General features: G+C 36.0%; 1 long non-coding RNA gene across 1 annotated transcript; it reads left to right on the top strand.

The window, feature by feature from the left end:
- The first annotated feature begins 2,597 nt into the window (after positions 1-2,597).
- LOC127838451 (uncharacterized) lies at positions 2,598-5,141 on the top strand. Its single transcript, XR_008029816.1, has 3 exons — positions 2,598-2,790; positions 3,833-3,933; positions 4,305-5,141. It is a non-coding gene; the product is annotated as an uncharacterized LOC127838451 (long non-coding RNA).
- The last annotated feature ends 2,888 nt before the right edge of the window (positions 5,142-8,029 follow it).

Below are 8,029 nucleotides of genomic sequence, written 5' to 3'. Positions count from 1 at the left end.
GTTTCACCGGCGCGCAAGAGGTAGTGGTCAGCTGGTGTAAGGCATTCCCTAATTGTTTCTTTAGTTATTCAGGACAAGCCCGGCTTTTTCACTGAGGCGCAGAAACAAGCAGTCCGGAGGGTCCCGGCGAACAGGCTGTTGATCGAAACTGACTCGCCATACGTTCGACCAGCTGGGGTGCGGATGTGCACTCCATCCTTTTTAGGGGACGTCGCCAACGTGATTTCGTCATATAGGGATAGTGAGGTTCGGGATGTGTGTCAGCTCACTTTGAGGAATTCAACTCAACTGTTTGGGCTATAAATAGCATAATGTAATATGACATTTGTGTGGCCAATTATTGAATTTTGAATATGGAGTTTTAATGTTTAGGACACTAATTGTAACAGAAAGGAAACACAACTGAAGTGTATAGACAATGAATGGAAGTGAAAGTTTGGAAAAACTCCGTTGTTAATTATAAGTTTAAAGAAAAACTATATGCTGGGCACCATTTACTCCTCTAGTCTGTTCTAGTGAACAATTAATGGAGCATTGCAGAATTGAATACAAAATAACGTATCACTAGGGCCCGGAACTTTAGTGTAGGCCAAATTCTTGATGGAGTAACAAGTTACCAAGACTGAAAAAGGACTCTATGTCTCTTTCCCGTTGGATAAAATGGGGAGGAGTGTGGTAAATTTACTGGTGTGTAACCGGAACAGTACGGCAGAGACTAATCGATTGACCGGAACCGAATGCAAATAATCGTTAGTCATACTGTAGCTTTACATCTGGACGGACGTCTACTTTTGTATCGGTGTTCATCCTATGTGTTTTGTGTCTACGTTCCTGGCCTGAGGGATCCGGGAACAGATACAGCTTTATTTCAGGTAAGTACTACCAGTATTTACTTCAATACGTACAGCTCATAGGAGGGTCAATAGCTGGGAGTTTGATTATTGCAACTAGTACTGGGCCATGCAGATGGATCAAAACATAAGCAGTTGGTGAATGAATGCAATGATTAAGGCCAGACGCAGCTATTTAAATCACCTGTATCAGGAGGCAGTCAACACGGAGATGGTGATACTTAAAAGGAGGGGCAGACTGTCTTTCTAAAGCCTTTATCAGTAACCTATCGAATAGCAAAAGCAGAGGCATTATTGGCAATGCAAGTGGCATCATGTGGATCTTCCTACTCATAATGTGATGGAATGAGCTACCTGTTCAAGGCGATGTTTCCTTTATCATTTTCTGAACAACCCGTCTGTAGATCTGCCATAGTCATTAGCACTTTTCTATGGAATTCCATAGAAAATATTATGGAATTCTACGGAAATCCATGGAATTTGATGGAATTCCATCCACTTGCCAATTTTCCATCTGAAGCTGTTATGGAATTCCACGGAATCTTGACTAAAATTCCATGCATTTCCACGGAATGTATGGAAAACACCATGGAAAGTTGGACTTAGCCATTTTTTCAACGGAAATCGTTATGGAAAATAACGTATACATTTTCTTGGATGGAAAATAACTTAGAAAATTTTTGCTAGTTGTCTGAAATGTATTTGTAGTTTAATACATGTATGAATTTATTTGCATCATGTATTTTGTATTTAAAAGAAAATGCAATAAAGATAATTATAAATTTGTTCTAGAAATTGGAACAGTTCTGGATCTGTTCCATATTTGTGTTCTAAAACGTATGTTCTGGAATTGTTCCAAAACAGTTTTTTTAGAATAAATCCAGAACATTTGTGGAAAATGGCTTAGGACTGAAACTGTTCCAATAATTTCAAGAACCTTTTTAGAACATTTCAAGGACAAAATATGGTAAACAATTTCTAAAAATGTTTTAAAATGTAGTTCTAGAACACATCTAGAACGCTTTAAGAACCAGTAAGTTCTACAAAAGTTCTTATGGGGAATAAGAACACATATAGAACACCTTATACTTACAAATAGCCAAATAGACTTCATAGTAGCGACAGCAGCAGCAGCAGTAGTAGAAGTTGTGGATGTAGTAGCTGTATTATTAGTAGTAGTTGTTGTTGTTGTAGTAGGTGATGTTGTTGTAGTAATTGATGTAGTAGCAGTAGTGTTTTTTATATCAGTAGAGGTTGTGGTGGTAGTAGTAGTAGTAGTAGAAGTAGTAGCATTAACAGTTTCTGTAGCAATAGTAGTAGCAATAGAAGTAGCAGTAGTAGCAGTTGTTGCTGTAGTAGCAGTTGTTGCTGCTGTTGTTGTTGCTGCTGTTGCTGTTGTTATTGTTGCTGTTGTTGTTGTTGGTGGTGTTGTTGATGCTGTAGTAATTAAAGTAGTAGTTCTGCAGAAGTAGGAATAGTTGTTACTTTCAAAGCAATTTCTACAAGTTTAAATTCCTTAACCCTGTCCAAGTGGTATACACACTGTTTTTTCTCAATATCAAACTCAGCCAGTCCAGGTTGTCAAATAACAATCTATCTGATAAGCCAAGCATGTGTTGTACATCAGATGTTGGGTATGTTTGCTGCAAATCTATTGGTTATAAGATATAACAACCTTTTCTAATTGGCTGAATTCAAATACAGAAAGTTTACCTGTTATATTGAAACATGAAACATGGTGGACAATGTACTGGTTTAACTTGTTAAAATAAAGTTAAAGACATTTAACAAACAGAAGAGTTCATTAGTTTTTCCATTAAAAACACTTTCTTAAAATACTTATGTATTTATATCATTTGGAAAGTGACATGAAATATTGCTAAAGAGTGATGCATACAGTGTTTGAGCAGTCTGTCTAGGAATAGAACAACAACTGAAGGTTTGTGATTTTTATTATTTCTAAATATTCCTTTAAATTTAATCTTCTTATGACATTATTGTAGACCTTTTTATGTGATATTTGAGGTTTTAGTATGGCAAATATTAGTTTAAAAGCAGCTGTCACCCAAATTTTCACTTAGTGGAGTTTGCAGGTTGAAAAAGGAAGTAATAAGACCTATGTGGAGAAATTAATAACGTTGAATGTAGTATCGGAATTTTATCATGCTAGGTTATGGAACTGCAGGCTAAGGAAGTTTTTTACTTGAGCACTCAATGCTCATTAATGGTGTTAATGTTTATTATTATCCCCCGCCATAGGCGGAGGGGTATTATTTTGGCGTTGTCTGTTCGTCCTTCCATCCTTCCGTCTGTCCGTCTTTCCATCCGTCCGTAGTCATATCTTGGAAGTGCTTTGTCAGATTTCACTGAAACTTGGTATGAGTATGTATATGGATAAGAGGATGATGCATGCCAAATGGCATTGTACACCATTAGTTAATAACAGAGTTATGGCCCTTTGTATCTTGAAAAAATGCTTTTTGTGTGTCCAAGGCCATATCCTGGAAGTGCTTTGGCGGATTTCATTGAAACCTGGTTCGAGTATATATATGGATAAGAGGATGATGCACGCCAAATGGAATTGTACACCATCTGTTAAAAACGGGGTTATGGCCCTTTGTATCTTTAAAAAATGCTTGTTTGAGTGTCAAATATAATACTTATGTGTCCAGAAGCATGTTGGCGGGGGATATCAATTCAATGTATTTGCTTGTAAATAAAAAATTAAACCAATGGAATTGGTTTTTAGGTATCTGAGTGTGCATTTTCATACCAATAGAATTACACATCATTCTAATTATAGCAATAATAAATTTGTACTAATCATACCAACAAATTAAGTTATGCTTAGTGCTTTGCTATGTATTCACTTCGTTTTTAGTTCTCTTTCTAAAGACCATTTAACAACTTAATATTTAAAACAATTCATGAATTACGTTCCCTATACATTTTCATTATGTGCTTTAATTACCATTGACCAGTTGATGGAAGATACTGCAGAGTTTGGCAGGGAAATAATCCAACAGCAAAGCGGCTCTTTAAGCGCATTTACCTAGAGGACTTACAGGGCCACAAATTCATGGTAAATATTGTCATGCCCTGGGCTAGATAAGTTATTTAATGTTAACCACCTGAAAGTATTTTGTCTTTTTGGAATTCAATATATTAGTCTAAGTCATTTACACTTTTCTGGATCCTGGGATAACTTTAAAAGTTCTAAGTATTTTTCATGAAACTTGAAACATGAACAGATGACAATAAGGACATTTTGCACGTCATTTCATGTTGTTTATAGTGCAAGAATTCTGGTTGCTATGGCAACAAATATATTTAACAAACTTAAAATAGTGAAGTTTAACAGGTAGGGGACCATATTGCTTTGCAATCTCTTGTTTTAGTTTGAATGTAAATAACTCTTTGCTTTAGACATTTTTATGATTTTATATTCTGTAGAGCACATGTGAGCAGTATACAATATACCTCATATCAAAAAGGACCCGGAGGCAGTGACTGGTGTTCAATATTCTCAGAAGAAAAGGAAAATGGCAGTGGAAGACTTGGACAAACATTTTTAGCCTCTGTGTTAAGCCTGGCAGTCTGTGGCTGGTGACATGTTTTATTTTGGTTACTTCTTGTATAAAAAAGACCAGTTATTTATTTTGTGAATTGTATTTTGTGTTTGTTTTTTTGTCTTAATTTATTTGTTGTGTTTTTAAATTTAGGAATTTGAAACTTGGATAATTGAATTAAGTCCGTGTTCAACAGTACTGAGCATAGTATAATAAATAACAGATTTACAACAGTTGTTAATTTGTTATGTATTATTATTAACTATGCTCAGTACTTGAATACTGGCTGTCTGCATGGGAATTTGTTTTCTAGAAAGTTGGTTTCAGACTTAAATATTTGAAGTTAACCTTCGGAACTTTTCTAGAATTGTACTGGAACACATCAACTAGAACTGAACTTCTGTTATCGTACTGAAAGTGTTCTAGAATTAATAAGGAACAGTTGTTGAACGTTAAAATTTATGAGAAAAAACTCTAGAACAATTGTGCGTGATGTGTGTGTGCATGTAATTGTGTGTGTTTATGAACATATGTGAGAAAGGAAGTATACTTGTCATAAGAGAAATGTAAAATTCTACTTCTATGTTTTATATTGTGCCTTTTATAAGTTTTTCTGTTCTCACCTGTATATGCGTGCATGTTTATGGATGTGTTTTTGAATGTGTGCATGCATGCCTGTGGTTAAGAGAGTTGGTACTTTATGAAAATGTAAAACCACTCATTTTTAAATATGTACTGTGACTGCATGTGTGTGGTTAATGATTGATGCCAGATCTTGTTCTTGTTTAACTTTTATGATGAAACCTTTAGTTACATTCACATTTGTTTTTCAAAATCAATAAAATGCCTTTGATCTATAATCTGTTGTTTTTTTCTATTTTATTCCAGCTTTTTATTAAATTCCATAGCTTTTCACGGAATTCCACGGCATTCTATGGAATTCCACGGCATTCTATGGAATTCCACGGCATTCCATGGAATTCCACGGTGTTCCATGGAATTCCACGGCGTTCCATGGAATTCCACGGCATTCCATAGAATTCCACGGCATTCTATGGAATTCCACGGCATTCTATGGAATTCTACGGCATTATATGGAATGCCACGGAATTCTATGGAATTCCACGGCATTTTATGGAATTCCATCCCATATCAAGTCCCCCTTCAGTTTTTTTTTCACTTTTCCATTGATTGCATGGAATCGAATGGAAAGTTAGTGCCAATACTCCACGGAATTCCATCTAACGATTTCCATAGAATTCCATATGATTCCACGGCAGATCTACAGACGGGAATTCACAATGAGCAAATATACGGTGTCATATCTAATATCAGATGGTCTAGGTCCTTATTTTAGAAGGGATATTGTGAAAAAGATACAAGTATCAAAGTTGTAAAGGAATGAGCAGAAGGGAGAAGTTGGTACAATGTTCCTGAAAAGCCTTATGTTCGGACATGCTAACGGCAAAATGGTCAGCAGTACCTTGATTGAGACATTGGGTGAAAAGACAATGAAATGCCAATTGAGCAGCTTGTAGCAGGGTTCGCGAAAACCGTCTGTCCGCCGGTCCTGACCGGCAATTTTTTCTAAGGACCGACAAGTGATTTAAGATAATCGGTCCGACTGAACGACACAATCGGATGAAAAATGGTTTCAAAAAGATCACTCAAAGTGTATAATAATATGCTATTGGATTAATAGAAGGTAAATACTTTTTGTTCAACTTCTGTCAAAATCCTTTTTTTCTTACCTTAATTTTGATGTTTTGATGTTTAAAGTTGGATTCTAATTGACTATCACATGCGAGTTCAAAATCAACGGTCTTTGTTAAAAAAAGCAACCGAGTGCGTCCGCCATTTTATTTGTTCCATTTAATTTCTCCACAACAACAATCGCATGAAAACTTGTTTCAACAGGCATTTGTGAGCATTTCTGCTAAATAGTTTCATTATTATATTGTTCTGGGAAGGATATATTTTAATTTAGGAATACGGACAAAACCCCTCCTGGATAAAAACCCTCCCGTCATTTCCTGGAAGTTTCTGAAACCTTTGCGAGAATGAAAGTAAAATTCTGTTAACAACTAACAACTCGTTAGCATGTAACTAATTTGTCTTCATTACTTATTTAATTTATCTTTGACTGCAACGTTTTCAATTGCATTTTTGCAGACAATATATAAAGCATACTGTAATGTCAAATATGTCAATGATTCGGCTATTTAGGCCCACTAATCAGCTAATCCTAACAATGAACTAGTTAATGGCATACAATAATATATATCAAAATAGCAAACTGTGAATCTGCATCTGCGGACAAAAACCCTCCTGTGAAAGCAATTAAACACAGACAAATGTAATTGCTTCACACATTGTTGCATTCATTAATCCGCAAAATTTACTCAAAATTGCAAACTGTGAAATTCAACTACTTTTAGTTTTTAATAAGTTTAATCACAGGATCAATTAAAAGCAATTAAACGCCGACAAATGTATTTGCTTCACACATAATTGACGTCAAATGGGTGTAAAATAACAGCATTTCAACTCGAAAATATTTTAATTAGTCAATATATAGTGTAATGATACCTACTGAAGTGAAGTCACTATTACAAAAAATAATTATCTCGGATAACTGACAACAAAATACAAATGTCGGAAAGGGAGGCGGAAAACGACAACGGGCGAGGCATGGTATGGTATTGCGCAAGGGGGGGTTAGAGGGTTAGGGTAAGGGTTAGTGTTAGGGGTCGGGTTAGGGTTTGCGTTAGCCTAAACCCGACCCTAATCCGACCCCTAACCCTAACCCTCACCCTAACCCTTTTTTGGGGTTATCACCCCTGACCATGCCTCGCCCGTTGTAGTTTTCCGCCTCCCATGTCGGAAACGACATTCGGAAATGACCGATTTCGAATTAAAAATTCATAAATAATCGTTGGTACTTGAATTCGTGGCTCAGATTTCACGGGATGGTTTTTGTCCGGTCCCGTTTTTTCATGGGAGGGTTTTTGTCCTTCCCCGTTTTTTCACGGAGGGTTTTTGTCCGTCCCCGTTTATTCATGGGAGGGTTTTCGTCCGGCCCCTATAAAACTGACGGGAGGGTTTTTATCCGGGAGGGTTTTTGTCCGGCATTCTTTAATTTACACACCAACAATTTCTGAAATCAAAATTAGATTTTTCACCCGATGTACTATATTTCGGATATTTTAAAATTCGGAGATAGGGATATTTATGTTTTGATTTGTTGTTGATAGTTTGTAGCAATATGTTTTGTGTTATTTCAGACAACAAGAATGGATGGTGGTAATTATCATGGGCCTTTCTATCAAGAAAAAGGTGTGAAAGACTTTCATTTAATTGAACCTGGAAATCAACCACCTCAGCTAAGAGAAAATATTTTAACAATAGGTGTTGTTTTAGAACTTGTGAAAACGGCTAATAAACAGAAATTGAAGTCATCAAAAGTAGTGTGAATGGGTGTGTGCAATGAAGTCAAACTTGATTGGATGTCACCCTAACTTTTTAAGAACACTGATTTGTAGAGCTGTGCAAGCTAAAAAAACAGTTTGACCAAAAGAAGTCTAAAAAGAATACCTTTGGTTTATATGT

Source organism: Dreissena polymorpha, chromosome 7, assembly GCF_020536995.1.
Source record: "Dreissena polymorpha isolate Duluth1 chromosome 7, UMN_Dpol_1.0, whole genome shotgun sequence".
NCBI classification, from domain to species: Eukaryota; Metazoa; Mollusca; class Bivalvia; order Myida; family Dreissenidae; genus Dreissena; species Dreissena polymorpha.
The sequence above is the reverse complement of the archived record's forward strand: the minus strand, read 5'-3'. Positions and strand labels throughout refer to the sequence as shown.